The sequence below is a fragment of the Gouania willdenowi genome, unplaced genomic scaffold (genome assembly GCF_900634775.1).
Source record: "Gouania willdenowi unplaced genomic scaffold, fGouWil2.1 scaffold_275_arrow_ctg1, whole genome shotgun sequence".
Taxonomy (NCBI): domain Eukaryota; kingdom Metazoa; phylum Chordata; class Actinopteri; order Blenniiformes; family Gobiesocidae; genus Gouania; species Gouania willdenowi.
Genome location: NW_021145033.1, coordinates 324872 through 339450, shown reverse-complemented (window position 1 = coordinate 339450; position 14579 = coordinate 324872). Strand labels below are relative to the sequence as shown.

The 14579-nt window shown below is 41.5% G+C and overlaps 1 protein-coding gene and 1 pseudogene across 2 annotated transcripts in view; both read left to right on the top strand.

Moving 5' to 3' along the window:
- Positions 1 to 14579, top strand: part of LOC114459222 (E3 ubiquitin-protein ligase TRIM39-like) — a 303562-nt gene that overhangs the window by 77580 nt on the left and 211403 nt on the right. The gene's annotated exons all lie outside the window — the stretch shown is intronic.
- Positions 5113 to 13473, top strand: LOC114459247 (uncharacterized; annotated as a pseudogene).

Sequence of the window (14579 nt, the reverse complement as noted above, 5' to 3'; positions counted from 1 at the left end):
AGTGAGTCATGGAATCCTCCAGACTAGGATGAGTGTGAACTGTGATCCAGCTGTTAGTTCTGTAGTCAAAGGCCTCTATGGTCTTAGAAGATATTCTAAACATCAGTAAGACGGCGTTTGGCAAGCGACGGCAAAACAAGGTGTTGTTGATCCCAGACTCAGAGCAGAGTAACGAAGGTTGAGACATGACTTTAAGGGTATCAGAGACCAAGAGATGGGACTCAGGGTTTGTTTTTACCACATCATTGTTAAGCACATTGTCTGTGATGTAACTTTTGTCCATCAGCCCCAGTCGTACCTTTGGTAACAGAGTAGAAATGGCTCCCTGTCGTTCCTCAGGCATGTGGTTTATCCACCTTAAAACACTTTGATAAACTGTGCTCTCCTGGGTCACAGTAAGGTCATCCTGACCTAGGATATCAGCCAGCTCCTGCACCTCCAGCTGCAAAAACTCTTCACAGAGTGAAACTTCCTCAAAATTCTCACAGATAAAGTGAAAGGCCTCATACTTCAGTTGAAACAAAATGGGAATATACCAGACTTTAGTAAACTGCCACAGCCCAATGCATTTTTCTGGACAGAGGTGATCCTTCAGAGCTTCAAAGCATGTTTGTTCAAGACTCTTTACATTGAACTGATGCACTTCCATCATTAGATCAAAAATATAACTGTTGTCAGAGTGACAGAGATTAAGTAAATTCACTCAGTCCAAGGAGTTTGTGGGTTATAGTGTCTCTCTCAGAAGGCTTTCCCTTATTATAGAATACTCAAGGTGCTGCTGAGTCCTTTGATGTGCGACCGGCTCCTGATGATGTCATCAGCAGAGTGTGTGATGATGTCACAGTGAAATTCACACTGACATTCCTTCTGCTGGCTCCTGATTGGTGGATGGCATGACAGGTTCTGCGTGCTTTGATATCTGTGTGTGTGGGTGGGGGGGTCTCAGCTATCAATCAATCAATCAATCAATCTTTTATTTGTATAGCGCCAAATCATAACCAATGGTATCTCAAGACACTTTACAGTAGAGCAGTCTTAAAGGGATAGTTCGCCTATTTAAGACATGACGTTGTATGCAATCCTCACCAGCACTATAGTGCATACACATTGTCTCACGCAGTGGTCACCTCCGTGGTCCGAGTTCTGGCCACTTGAAGTTGTTCAAGAAAGTAGTCCCGGTTAGTTTCCGGGGCCACAAAACTGTGCGTTTTTAATAGAAAAAAAATATATGCGTTTGAAAGCTTGATTCATTTACATTACAAAACCTACAACATGTCTGACTCCGCGACTCGCGGACAACATGTCTGACTCCGAAACGTCCGCGAGTCGCGGAGTCGAACATGTTGTCCGCGAGGCGCGCTATCAACAGCTGATGGAATTAGGCGCACCGTTGACGTTGACGGCAGCGCGGATTGATGGAAACGGAAGAGAAAATAGTGCCGATTAAAACTGGAGGTATGAATTTTTTTTGTGGGCGGTTTTGTGATGTAAATGAATCAAGCTTTCAAACGCATATATTTTTTTTCTATTAAAAACGCACAGTTTTGTGGCCCCGGAAACTAACCGGGACTACTTTCTTGAACAACTTCAAGTGGCCAGAACTCGGACCACGGAGGTGACCACTGCGTGAGACAATGTGTATGCACTATAGTGCTGGTGAGGATTGCATACAACGTCATGTCTTAAATAGGCGAACTATCCCTTTAAGGACGGACTCTTCATTTTATGGATACACGCATATGCATATATACGTATATACACATACAGATGTATCCCACACCCAACATGAATTCATCACGGCGGCAAGGAAAACCTTCTGTTAAGCAGCAGGAACCTTGTGTGGATCCCATTCCTATGATGAACAGCCATCCACGTTATGCTGTGTTGGGTGTGTGCAGAGAAAAGGGTGGAGACAGAGTTGTTGAGACTCTGTAACTCCACACTGAGGATCCCACGGACCTGCAAGACAAAAGCCAGAAGGAGTACAGGAGCAAACACACAAGGGAAGAAGCAGACATAGAGGGAGTGTTAGAGAGAGGAATGGGACCCTCTCCGGTCCCTCTCTAACCTAAATGACCTCTCTCTTAATGCCCTCTCCAACCTCTCTCCAACCGAGCATGCCAGACCCCCCCGGCAGTCTATGCCTATTGCATCTTAAGTATGAGCTATGAGCTGGTTCCTAACTAAAAGCTTTACCAAAGAGGAATGTTTTGAGCCTAACCTTAAAGGTAGAGGGGGTGTCTGCCCCCCGAACCGTGGTTGGTAGATGGTTCCAGAGAAGTGGGGCCTGATAACTGAAAGCTCTTCCTCCTATACTACTTCTAGAGACAAATGGAACAACAAGTAGGCCAGCATTTTGAGAGCATAGTGTTCTGGGGGGATTGTATGGCACTACAAGCTCCTTGAGATAGACTGGTGCCTGTCCATTTAGGGCTTTATAAGTGAGAAGAAGAATCTTGAATTCTATTCTATATTTTATGGGAAGCTAATGCAGAGAGGCTAATACAGGAGTAATGTGATCTTTAACCTAAATTGTTCTGGGATTATTCATCAATAAATTGGTATTTGTCCTACTTGCTGATTTATTAAGATGTCAAAAAGAAGCTTCTTTACTGACAGTCATTCTAGATTTTTGGCTATTTGTGAATTTTCTTCCAGGTTTGGGAATGGTTAACAGTTTAGATATTCTTTATCTGTGTTTATTGTATACATATTCATACCTTGTCCTTTCTGACTCATACACTAACATTTACAACACATGAAAGCAGGTTTATGGTCCTTGATTAATATCTGGTCAGTATGGGGTTTGAACCCATGACCTTGGTGTTATTAGCACCACGCTCCGACCAGCTGAGCTAACTGGCCTATGAAGCTGCAAAAATGTGTAAAAATATGGTTGAGTTAAAACACTCACGGTTCTAAACACCTAGAAAGTTGGCAGGGGAAAATTCAGCAGTGCTCATCCCTTCGCTTAAAGCTGCAGTATGTTTTTTTTTTTTTTTTTTATGTTATTTGGTCAAAAATCCATAATCATCTTTGAGCATATTGTAATCCAAAGTGTTCTGAGTACACATTGAATCTCTTCTCCTTCTTCAGGCTCTGAAAATGAAGTTTATCAATACAGGATGGATGTCAGCCAATCAGAGGTCTTTCTACCAACACAGCAATCTTATGAGCTGTTTTAAGCATTACTATTGGCTGCTGGAGCTGCTCATTAAAAATCAACGTGTGTTCTTGACCTGAGAGTAGATAAAGTCCCATGGCTTTATATTCCAGCAGAAATCTCTAACGTGACTTTTGTCAAATAAAGAGGAAAAATGAAGACTGAGGTGGAGAAGCAACAGAATAAAGGCACAAAAATGATCATGAGGAACAGAGTCACAGAGGTTCATCTGACTCTGTGTGTGTGGTGGACTTCACTTGATCTGCTTTCAGTCCGTGCACAGTCTGCCCTGAGTCAGAGAGAGAGTGATAACAAACGAGATAAATAGCTTGTAAAACTAAGAGAAACATTATCTAAGGTGGAGACAGAGAACAGACACATTTCATCTGCAGTGTGGAGTGTGTCTGCTCTGATCAGCTGCTTGTGTGTGAGGATCACGCACACACACACGCACGCACGCACGCACGCACACACACACACACACACACACACACACACACACACACACACACACACACACACACACACACACACACACACACACACACACACACACACACACACACACACACACACAAGGCCTTATGGCTCTCCCGACCGGCTGTAGGTCGAGGTAATTCTTGGTAGTGAGGGCCAATCAGCTCTCGACTTGTGACCAAGAATTAACCAAGAATTGACCAATCGCTTCCCGAAGTCCCGCCCCACAGCAACCAAGAATTGACCAATCGCTTCCCGAAGTCCCGCCCCACAGCAACCAAGAATTGACCAATCAGAGGACTTCCATCATTCTTAGCCAGCGGACTTGGAAAATTACCGGAGATTTCACTGTACCACAGCATCGCTCAACATTACATCGATTTTTACAAGGTAAGTGCAATGAACTAAGTAATTTGTGTTTTTAAAACACTTTTTTAAAAATGAATTGGCAGGGTGTCTGTCTAGCAAGAGCCATTTTATTATATTCACGCTCGTAATTATGACGCTTTTACATGGCACAACCCCCCACTACCTGTTTTTCTGGGGTTGTTTTGGCACTTAAACTCGTTGTTTATAGTGCTTCAAGTCACGGCAAAGTGTTAAGATTTATTTTCCGATGGTAGCTTAATTTATCAATGAACGGAATGTTACAAACGGAAGTGTGTAATTTTTTTTTTTTTTGGTACACGGTTACTGTTACTACTGTAACTTAGCGCGCCTACTTTAGTTCTGTTACTTTTACAACTGTCTTAAACTGTTCCATTTATTTGTAGATTTGTGTATCAAACATTCATTCAGTCAGTCAGTCAGTCAGTCAGCTCGTAATTACGACGCTTTTACCTGGCCCAACCCCCCACTCAACCTGTTTTTCTGGGGTTGTTTTCACACAAACTCGTTGTTTATAGTGATTTAAGTCACGGCAAAGTGTTAAGATTTATTTTCCAGTGGTAGCGTAATTCATCAATTAACGTAATGTTGCAAACGGAAGCGTGTATTATTTATTTACTGTGTTCTTAAACTGTGTTCCACTTATTTGTAGATTTGTGTATCAAACATTCATTCATTCATTCATTCATTCAGTCAGTCAGTCAGTCGTTTATTCATTCATTTCCCTCTGATAGGGCAAATGTGTGTAGATAATTCAGTACTTTTTTATATTTATTTGAGGTTAGCATCTAGCTCCTCCTTTTTCTTTTAACAAGTTTGCTAATTAAAAACTTAGCTGTGTCAGGAATAACATGTTAATTCTAAGTCAGCGTGTGTACATAGTGTATGCAAATATTTACTGTTAATTAAAAATGATCTGCTCATCTACTACAACTAAGCAACTGCTGAAATGCCTATTCAGTCTTTTTTATTTCTTTGTCAAACAGATGGAACCCCACTTTTTTAGACGGGCTGATGGTAGCTTAAAAATATCTGACTCCTTTGAGGCAACGGAAATAAAAAAGGCTAATAAGAGAAAGCCATGGATGCGACCCTTGTCCCCGGAGGCTGTGATGGATAAGGCTCGAAGCAACCTGCTGGAGCACAAAGGAGATCCATCCAACAGAAAACACTTACTGGGTTTCTTTGAAATCCAGTTTGGTGTATTTTCTCTTATTGTCTGTAAAACATCTAAGATTGGTTAATACGTTGCACAGTGTTTATTCATGGTTTTGTTCTTTGTTTCAGGGGAAGAAAGCGCATGCTGTGAAGGTGAAAAGTCAGAGTTCACCTTCCAGATTCCTGCATGGTCGGGTGGAGCGGGAGGTTTGTATTCATTTATTTAGTAGTTAGAGGAAACACAGAGCTTAAGTATTATACATTGATTGATTAGTAATGTGTCTAATGTGTGTTGCTTTTGTTTTGTAGCCGCAGGTTGTCACTGGCTGCGTTGGACTGTCACCCAGCGTAGCTGTAGCAAGGACACCTGCACAGGAGGTGAGTCTTATTAGTAGTTTCATAACTGAACATGTATTAACCTGTATTAGCATCATGTGTTGTTTAAAGAACAGTTGCATGTATTGTTGTTTTGGGGGAGAAAATGTTTATTTGATAAATCATACAATGATGCACCTGTGTAATGTGGATGAGGTGAATAATGAGGACAAGAAGCTAGTGTGTTTGTCAGCTGAGATCTGTGATGCTCAGCATCTGGAATGAAAAAACGTGTTGGACTGCTTATTCATGGGAATTCTTTTTGGGGGGCAGAGGGATGCTGTGAAGGTGAAGACGAGGAGGTCACCTTCCAGAGTCGTGCCTGCTGGGGTGGTGGCAGAGGTTTGTATTTTTTAGGTTTTTTTCAAAGCGTTGTTGAAATCAGATCTGTGTAAAATATGTATGAATTCAGGAAAAACACACAAAGTATTGCATATTTATTCAATATTTGTGTGTCTGAAATTAATGTGTGTTGTTTTGCAGTTGCAGGTCGTCCCTGGCAGTGCTGGAGCGCGTGCTGCTCTGTCGCCCACCCAGGCTGAGGTCTTCGCGGGAGCACAGACTGCTGCTGCGCGGAAACAGGACGTCCAATCTTCACAGGCAGAGTGTTCTAGTGAGGACGGCCGTTCTGCGCTGGAAGGTAAGGTGAGTGGTTTGGTAGGTGTAGAGGCAGAGAGTTTGTGTGGTAGCAGCACGGTCAGGCCTGCTGCTCCTCGTAGGTCAGTACAGGGCTCTTTTCACCAAGGAGATGGCCGCTTTGTGTATGGAGGTGTGCAGTGTATGGCAATTAGTCTGGTTGCTATGGCTAAACAATGGAATGCGTGTCACTCCCAGAGGTGTAAAGCGTAAGAGCGATAATTTAGACAGTGGAATTGTTGATGTGGAGCCAGATGTGGTTGTTAGTGAACATAGGCATGTAGAGATGGAGTTTGATTATTTAGACAGTGAAATTGTTGATGTGGAGCCAGATGTGGTGTTTATTAGTGAACATAGGCATGTAGAGATGGAGTTCAATCCCATTGGTACAGATGTATCTCAGGCCATTTGTAGAAAGTTGAAAATTGAGTATGAGAAAGTTGATGTCTTTTCCATGACTGGTCTTTTAGGAGCGCCTTGTCAAAATGAGAAAATAGAAGAGGATGGTAATTGTTTTTTTAGGGCTCTTAGTCAGGCTGTTAGTGGTACACAACAAAAACATAGAAAGATTAGGCTGGCTGTTGTGAAGCATTTAAAAAGTAAGGCCGATTTTTACAAGACTTTTTTGAGATGTGGGTATACCTCTGTTGGTGATTATGTCGGAAGGTCGAAAATGTCTTGTGTAGGAACATGGGCAACCGAGATGGAAATTCAGGTGGCAGCTAATTACTTAGGGCTTAGTATTTACACTTATTGTAATGGTCGGTGGTTAAAATATGATTGTAATGGTGAGCAGTTGTCAGAGCAGGGTGTTTATTTAGAAAATGTCCGTGGTAATCATTTTGAGACGGTTGTGTGTGTGAAACAGCCTCAGGAGCAGAGTTGTTTAGGTGTGTGCAAAGTGACTGAGGATTGTTTCAGTGGATATAGTCTTAGACAGCATGGCACAGGGAAGAGTAGCATTGGTACTGCAGCTGTAAGATCAGATGTAAATGATGAGCTTGTGTATATTGATGAAGGCCTACATGAGCAATTTGGTCCATCTTTATCTGTTGATTCAGGTAGAGAGCTGGGGATTTGTAAGCAGTATTCAAAATACATGGAGAGAAAAATATATTTGCAAAAGAAAAAAAAAATTGTAGAAAATGAACGCTACAAGGATAGTGTTAGGGAAAGCGAAAGGAAGCGATACCAGGACAATGCACTGTTTATGGAAAAACATAAAAATAAGAGCATCCAAAAATATAAAAAAAAATGTTGACCATAGAGAGTTAGTCAAGGGCTATAGCATCCAAAAATATAAAGAGAATGTTGACCATAGAGAGGGGGTGAAAGACTATAGCATCCAAAAATATAAAGAAAATGTTGAGCATAGAGAGGGGGTGAAAGACTATAGCATCCAAAAATATAAAAAAAATGTTGACCATAGAGAGGGGGTGAAAGACTATAGCATCCAAAAATATAAAGAAAATGTTGAGCATAGAGAGGGTGTCAGGGCTTTTAGCATAAAAAAATGGAAGGAAAGTGATGTCTATAGGCAGAAAAGCAACGAAAATGGGTAAGAGAAATTATAAGCTAAATGAAATTCGTAGGCAGAATGTTAAAGCATTAAGTAAAATGAGCTATCGAAAGAAAAAGCAAGAAATTAAAGAAAAGGTAGAGCAGATAGATTGTTATTGAGCAGTTTTTAGAAAAGGTTAAAGATGGACCACATTGTGTTTGTTGTGTCTGTCATCGGTTGTTGTTTAAGCACCAGGTTATATCGTGTATAAGGGAATCCTATCGTCTTAAAAAGCACGTGGCATTGGTAGCAGAGCAATGCATTACCACTGACTATTTGCATGTTTGTTCTGAGGAGTGTGTGAGCCCGTGCCAGTGGTTGGATAAGTCTAGGGTTCACTTGTGGATTTGTTTTACGTGTGATAAGAAGTTGAATAGGGGTGAGGTGCCAGCTGAATGTGTTTCTAATAACTTGAGCCTTGATCCCATCCCAGAGGAATTAGCATGTTTAAATAGTTTAGAGCAGCATTTGATAGCTTTGCATATCCCATTTATGAAAATGTTGGCATTACCTAAAGGTGGTCAGAATGGTGTACATGGTCCAGTGACTTGTGTGCCTGCCAATATAGTTGAGACGAGTAATTTTTTGCCGCGGTCTAGCTTGGAAGGATCTCTAATACCCGTTAAGTTGAAGCGTAAGCTTACTTACAAGGGGCATTATGAGTATCAATTTGTTGATAGCACTCGTGTTAGGAATGCTTTAAGGTATTTAAAGGAAAATAATCCGTTGTATAGAGAGATTGAATTTAATGAAGAATGGGTTAATGAGTTGTGTCTGATGGAAGAGGATGAGGCAGTAGAAAAGAAAAGTGATGGGAAGGTAGGAAATGTTGTGCAGTCTGAGGATGCAGCTGAGGATGAGTTACTTCACGATAGACAGCAGCACTGCATGTTTCAGGATACTTGTTTAATGCCGGTAGATATTGGTCAGGAAGCCTTAGATCATTATTTAGACAATGTGTTGAATGTAGCCCCCGGTGAAGGTAATAATCCAGTGAAGTTGTTGTCAGATACTGCTAATGAGGCAAAGTGTTTCCACAAGGAAACAATACTTTTCACGAGAGTAGGGAAGTTAGGTTGACTTTTGTCGTTATTTTAATAATAGGCTGTTGAGTGCAGATGGCAGGTTTGCACGGAATGTTGAATATATATTTTATGCCCAGTACTTGTTGGACCTTCAGCAGGTAGTGTCTAAGGTGTCCATTGCACTTAGGAAAGGAAAGGTGGCTACAAAGCTAAAGATGTTGGTGATCGATTGAAGCACGAGGAGTCGTTAAAGAAGCTGCTGGGGTTTGATGGTTTTCGTTTTCTTCAGCCTGTTAGAGGCACTCCATCTTTTTGGCAGAGGGCAAAGAATGATCTCTTGGCGTGTGTTCGACAGCTTGGGATCCCTACCTGGTTTTGCTCGTTTTCCTCAGCTGATATGCGCTGGGAAAGTTATCTTAACAATATTTTAAGGCAGGAGGGTCGTTTAGAGACAGCTGAGCAGTTGGAGTGGGCGGACAAGTGTGATGTTTTACGACGCAATCCCGTCGCAGTGGCCAGATTGTTCGATTTTCGCTGGCATATTTTCTTGAAGGAGGTGATTATGTCACCCTCGCATCCTTTAGGCGTGGTTGCAGATATGTTTCATAGGGTGGAATTCCAGCAGCGTGGGTCTCCTCATGTGCATTGTCTTTTTTGGATAGAAAACGCACCTGTGATTAATAAAAACACAGATCAGGAGGTTGTGGAATTTGTGGACAAATATGTAACGTGTGAGCTGCCGTCTCAAGATGAACATCTCCTTGAGATTGTGACATCTGTACAGCAGCATTCAAAGCGACATTCAAAGACCTGTAAGCGGGGTAACAGTGTTTGTCGCTTTGGCTTTCCGAAGCCAGCTTCAGGTAGGACCTTTATTAGTCACGCTAAAGAGCCAGAAAAACCATGTAAGTGTCAAACGGGCGATAGCAAAGAACCCTGTAAATGCAAGGCCAAGGAGGCACCTCAGATGCAAAAGGCAATGGCAAACCGGATTCTGGATGTGGTGTTAACGGCTCTCTCTGGTGAGAATTGTCAGTATCGGAGTATTGACCACTTGTTTAGTGAGCTAGGGATAACTCAAGAGCTTTTTGAAATGGCGTTTAGACGGTGTGAAAAAAAGACCCGTGTAGTATTGAAGAGGGATATTGGTAAAGTTTGGATTAATCCTTATAGCAAGAGCCTGTTGAGGGGCTGGAACGCGAACATGGACATCCAATTTGTAGTAGATGCATACGCTTGCGTGGTGTACATCATTTCCTACATCTCCAAAGCGGAAAAGGAAATAGGTTTGTTGTTAGCAAATGCCAAGAAGGAAGCAGAAAAGGATGAAAATTTGAGTGCAAAAGAAGCAATGAAAAAGCTGGGTACTGTGTATTTGCATAATTGGGATGTGTGTGCGCAGGAGGCTGTTTATAGACTAACACCAAGTATGCATCTAAAGGAGTGCTCCAGAAAAGTTGTTTATTCCCACAGGGGACAACATTGTGTGGATGAGTTTGCCTTTGGAAGTGTTAAAAGAAAGTGTCAGTGTCAGGTGAGGGTCTTAGCTCAGAAGGCATGTGGATGATTAGTTTAATGGATAGGTACAGAAGCAGGCCAGATGACATTGCATTCAATGACATCTGTATGGCAACATTCGCTTCAGAATATCGGATTTGTAGCAAAGGTGAGAAACCCAAAACTGGATTAAAATTGAAAAAGGATTTGGGTGTTGTCTCGAAAAGAACACGGACCAAAGCTGCAGTGGTGCGTTACGTGTGCTTTTATGAGTCAAAACATCCCGAATCCTTTCATCAAACCAACCTGCAGTTGTTTCTTCCTCATCGAGACGATTTAGATGTGAAACCTGATGCCTAGGAAACGTTTCAGCTGTTTAATGAGAATGGGTGTGTGAGGTTTAGTGATGGAACAAGTCATTCAGTGAAGTCTGTTGTTGATTTAAATAGGTCCCAATTTGAGGAAGAGGACGCTGAGGTTTTGGATGAAATCCTGGATTCAATAGATGAAGATAATATTATTTTTGATGATGCGTGGGGCCAGTTGTGCCCAGAGAAGGAGAGAGAGCATTTAGAGTGTGTGGAAGAGATGGAGAGTAGGGAGCAGATGGTAGATGAACATGGTGAGGAGCAGATTCCTGATCTGGCATGTAACGCGGAAAGAGTTTGTGGATTGGAAAAGAGAACCAACATCTTGTGTAGAAAAGATGGTTTGGCTTTAGTTGGGTCTTTGAATGAAAAGCAGATGTCTGTATTTTATCAAATACGACAGTGGTGCATAGACAAGGTTTCAGGGAAAAAAATTGAGCCATTCCACGTGTTCATTACTGGTGGTGCAGGGACAGGAAAGAGCCATTTAATAAAAGCTATTCAATATGAGTCGACTAAGTTGCTGTCACCTTTGTGTCATGATCCGGACAATGTTAGTGTTGTGTTGATGGCACCAACTGGTATTGCTGCTTTCAATTTGAAAGCATGTACAATCCACATGGCTCTTGGCATTGGACTGGATTTGCGCTTACCGTACATACCGTTGGGTGAAGAGAAGGTGAATGCATTGCGTTTGAAATACATGGATTTGCATATATTGATTATTGATGAAATTTCCATGGTGGATCATAAATTGTTATGCTACATTCATGGTAGGTTGAGGCAGATAAAGCAAACGGGTGACTTTCCTTCCTTTGGCAACGTGAGTATTATTGCTGTGGGTGATTTCTATCAGTTGCCTCCCGTTAAAGGGAAACCTCTATGTTGAGGGTATCGGGGTTCACCTGTGGTCTGTGTTTCAGGTAGTTGAGTTAGAGGAAATAGTGAGACAGAAGGACAGAGTGTTTGCATGAGTTCTGATCCTGTTCAACAACTCAGCAAAGGGAGTGAAAATGCTGGCTAGTGATGTTGAGACACTGAAGCATTGTGAAACTGGTGAAGTTAGTTCAAGTTTACACATATTCCCTACAAATAGTCAAGTAAGTGAGTACAATTGTGGTGAATTGTTGAGGATTTGTCCAGAACATGTAAAAATTGTAGCGCAGGACTTCAAAAATAGTAAGAAAACAGGGAAGCTTGAATTAATTGAGGGGCACCATTCCAAAACATCGAAAACGTCTTTGGAGGAAACACTGCTTGTGGGTGTGGGTGCCCGTGTTATGTTGATTAAAAATGTTGATGTTGAGGATGGCCTTGTAAATGGCATTTGTGGTGAAGTGACACACATTGAGAGGGACGGTGAGAAGAAGTTTCCTAGTAAAGTGTATGTGAAGTTTGATGACACTGTGGTTGGTGCACAGAGGAGGAAACGGTTAACCCTTATAGGGATTTGGCTGACTCCACCGAGATTGGCCCAGACGAGAACAGAGTGTCCAGGAAGGGTGGGATGCGGAGGCAATTTCCACTGAAGCTTGCTTGGGCTTGTACGGTCCATAAGGTGCAAGGACTTACTGTGGACAGCGCTGTCGTGGGTCTAGTTAAGACATTTGCAGCAGGACAGGCATACGTGGCATTGAGCAGAGTGAAGAGTTTGGCTGGGTTGATTCTCCAAGATTTTGATGAAAAATATGTGTATTGTAGGCACGGCATTAAGAAGGCACTTCAAAATATGCCTCCGTTCTTGGTGAAAGGTAAGAAGGAATTAAAACCAGTAGTTTTCTCTATGTTTTTGATGACTGTGCAGAGCTTGGCTCTCCATGTTTCACACTTGGCCTTACGCACACAGCATTTGCATTGTGACTGCATTGCTGTAACTGAAACATGGCTCCCTAATACGGATGCACTGGATATGGTAAAGATTGATGGTTACAGTTTCCATAACAGTCCGGAGTGTAGCGTACTCCGGCAGGAACACAGTATTTAGAGCTTTGCAAGCCCAGCAACATGGTGGTGTTGGCATTTTCAGTTCATTAAATGAGGCATTTGAGGTGGTGAAATTGCCAGATGTTGATTTGGAGTGTGGTACCGTGAAATATTTATCCTGGGACATTTTAGTGGCAGTTGTTTATAGACCTCCATCATATCCAATGTCTTTGTTTAAGGAGCAACTTGGCAAACTACTTGATTGGTTAGAACCACTAAGTAGCACGGTTGCTGTCATGGGAGATTTTAATGATGACATTTTGAGGTCATCTTCCATCTGTAAATTTGTGGAAGATAAAAGGTTTGTGCAGCTAATCACACAAGCCACCACTGAGCGAGGCACATTGATTGACCACGTGTATGTGAAAACATCACGTTTTGAAGTAGAGTCAGTAGTGTTGCCTACGTACTTCAGTGATCATGAGGGGATTGTTTGTTGGTTTGGAGAAAAGTCATCCCAGGAACATGAAAAGTGTTTGTAAAAGGTCAGAGTTTCCAGGTTGCCATTTTTTATCTGATGCAGAGACAGTTGTTGTTGTTGTAGTAGTAGTGGTACGGAAATAATTGTGTTCGTAGGTTTGTTGCCATTTTTAATCTGATGCAGAGACGGTTGTTGTTGTAGTAGTGGTATGGAAACAATGTTGTTGGTAGGTTTGTTGCCGTTTTGATCTGATGTAGGGACAGTAGTTGTTGTTGTTGTTGTTGTAAGAATAGATGTTTGTTGGTAGGGTTGTTTCCATGCAGGCAGACCAGCTAATACTGTATGGTGTTGTTTTGCATTCTGTACCTTCTGCTTACCCTTCTCTTTCTTTTGTGTTTCAGGTGTCTAAAAGCTGTCCATAAGACTCGGGGTTGTGTTAAATGTTGATGCCATTGAAATTTAATTAATTCCATATTCATTTTGAGGGGTGTGATTTTGTTTTGTTACTGGTCCTATTATTTTGAAATACCTGTAGGGAAAAAATGATTTCCCTAATAGTGCTGGGGGAAGTGAGGAGGCAACTTTATATTCAATGCCAATTGTCAGTTTTATTTTCTATTGTACGCCAAATTGGATGTGTTATTGCAAAATTTAACAGTGTTTCTAATTTATAATGTAAAACAGTTTGATTCGTTATATTTCTCTACATCCATAAACTTTAATATGATAAATATTACATCATTTGGAATATCAACATTTGGCTAAATTACAGTGTGTTATCGAAATTACCATTATATGAATCAGCAATTGTGAATTTTATTTTTTATTTTACGCCAAATTGAATGTTTTACTGCAAAATTTAGCAGTGGTTGTAATTTATAATGTAAAGCTATTTGATTTGTTGCATTTTCTACATCCTTAAACTTTAATATAAATATTACATCATCTAGAATATCAACATTTCGCTAAATTACAGCGTGATATCGAAATTCGGCCATTTTGCCCAGCACTATTTTTAACTTTTTATTCACTGTGTCATGATAGGCCCCTCCCACTTTTCACAGCCTACTCTATTTGCCATAGCAATGTGCTTCCATCTAATAAGATTCATCCTACAGTGTTTTGAAGTCAACACGACATGTCGTCTTGCCGCTAGAGCTGCTGGCGTAGGACGGCCCAAGAAGCGGCGCCCTCTGAGAGCGCAAGGCATTGTGGGTGTTTTTGGTTATCGTTTGTTGTTTGGGGCTGTACGGTTATCATGTGTATCAAATATATAACACTTTGAACTTTGCATTCTGGAGTTGCAAGCGTTTTCGTATAACGGCATAGTTGTGGAGAAGGATTTTCCTGTGTGATTATAGGCCCCTCCCACTGGCCATGATGGGTAATTTGGTCATCGAGCGTTGTTTATGGATGGACAATCATCGTGTGTATCAAATATGAAGCAGTTTGAACTTTGCATTGGAGCGTTCTAAGCGTTTTCCTATTACAGCGTGCTGATGGCGAGGGATTTTGCTGTGTTATTATA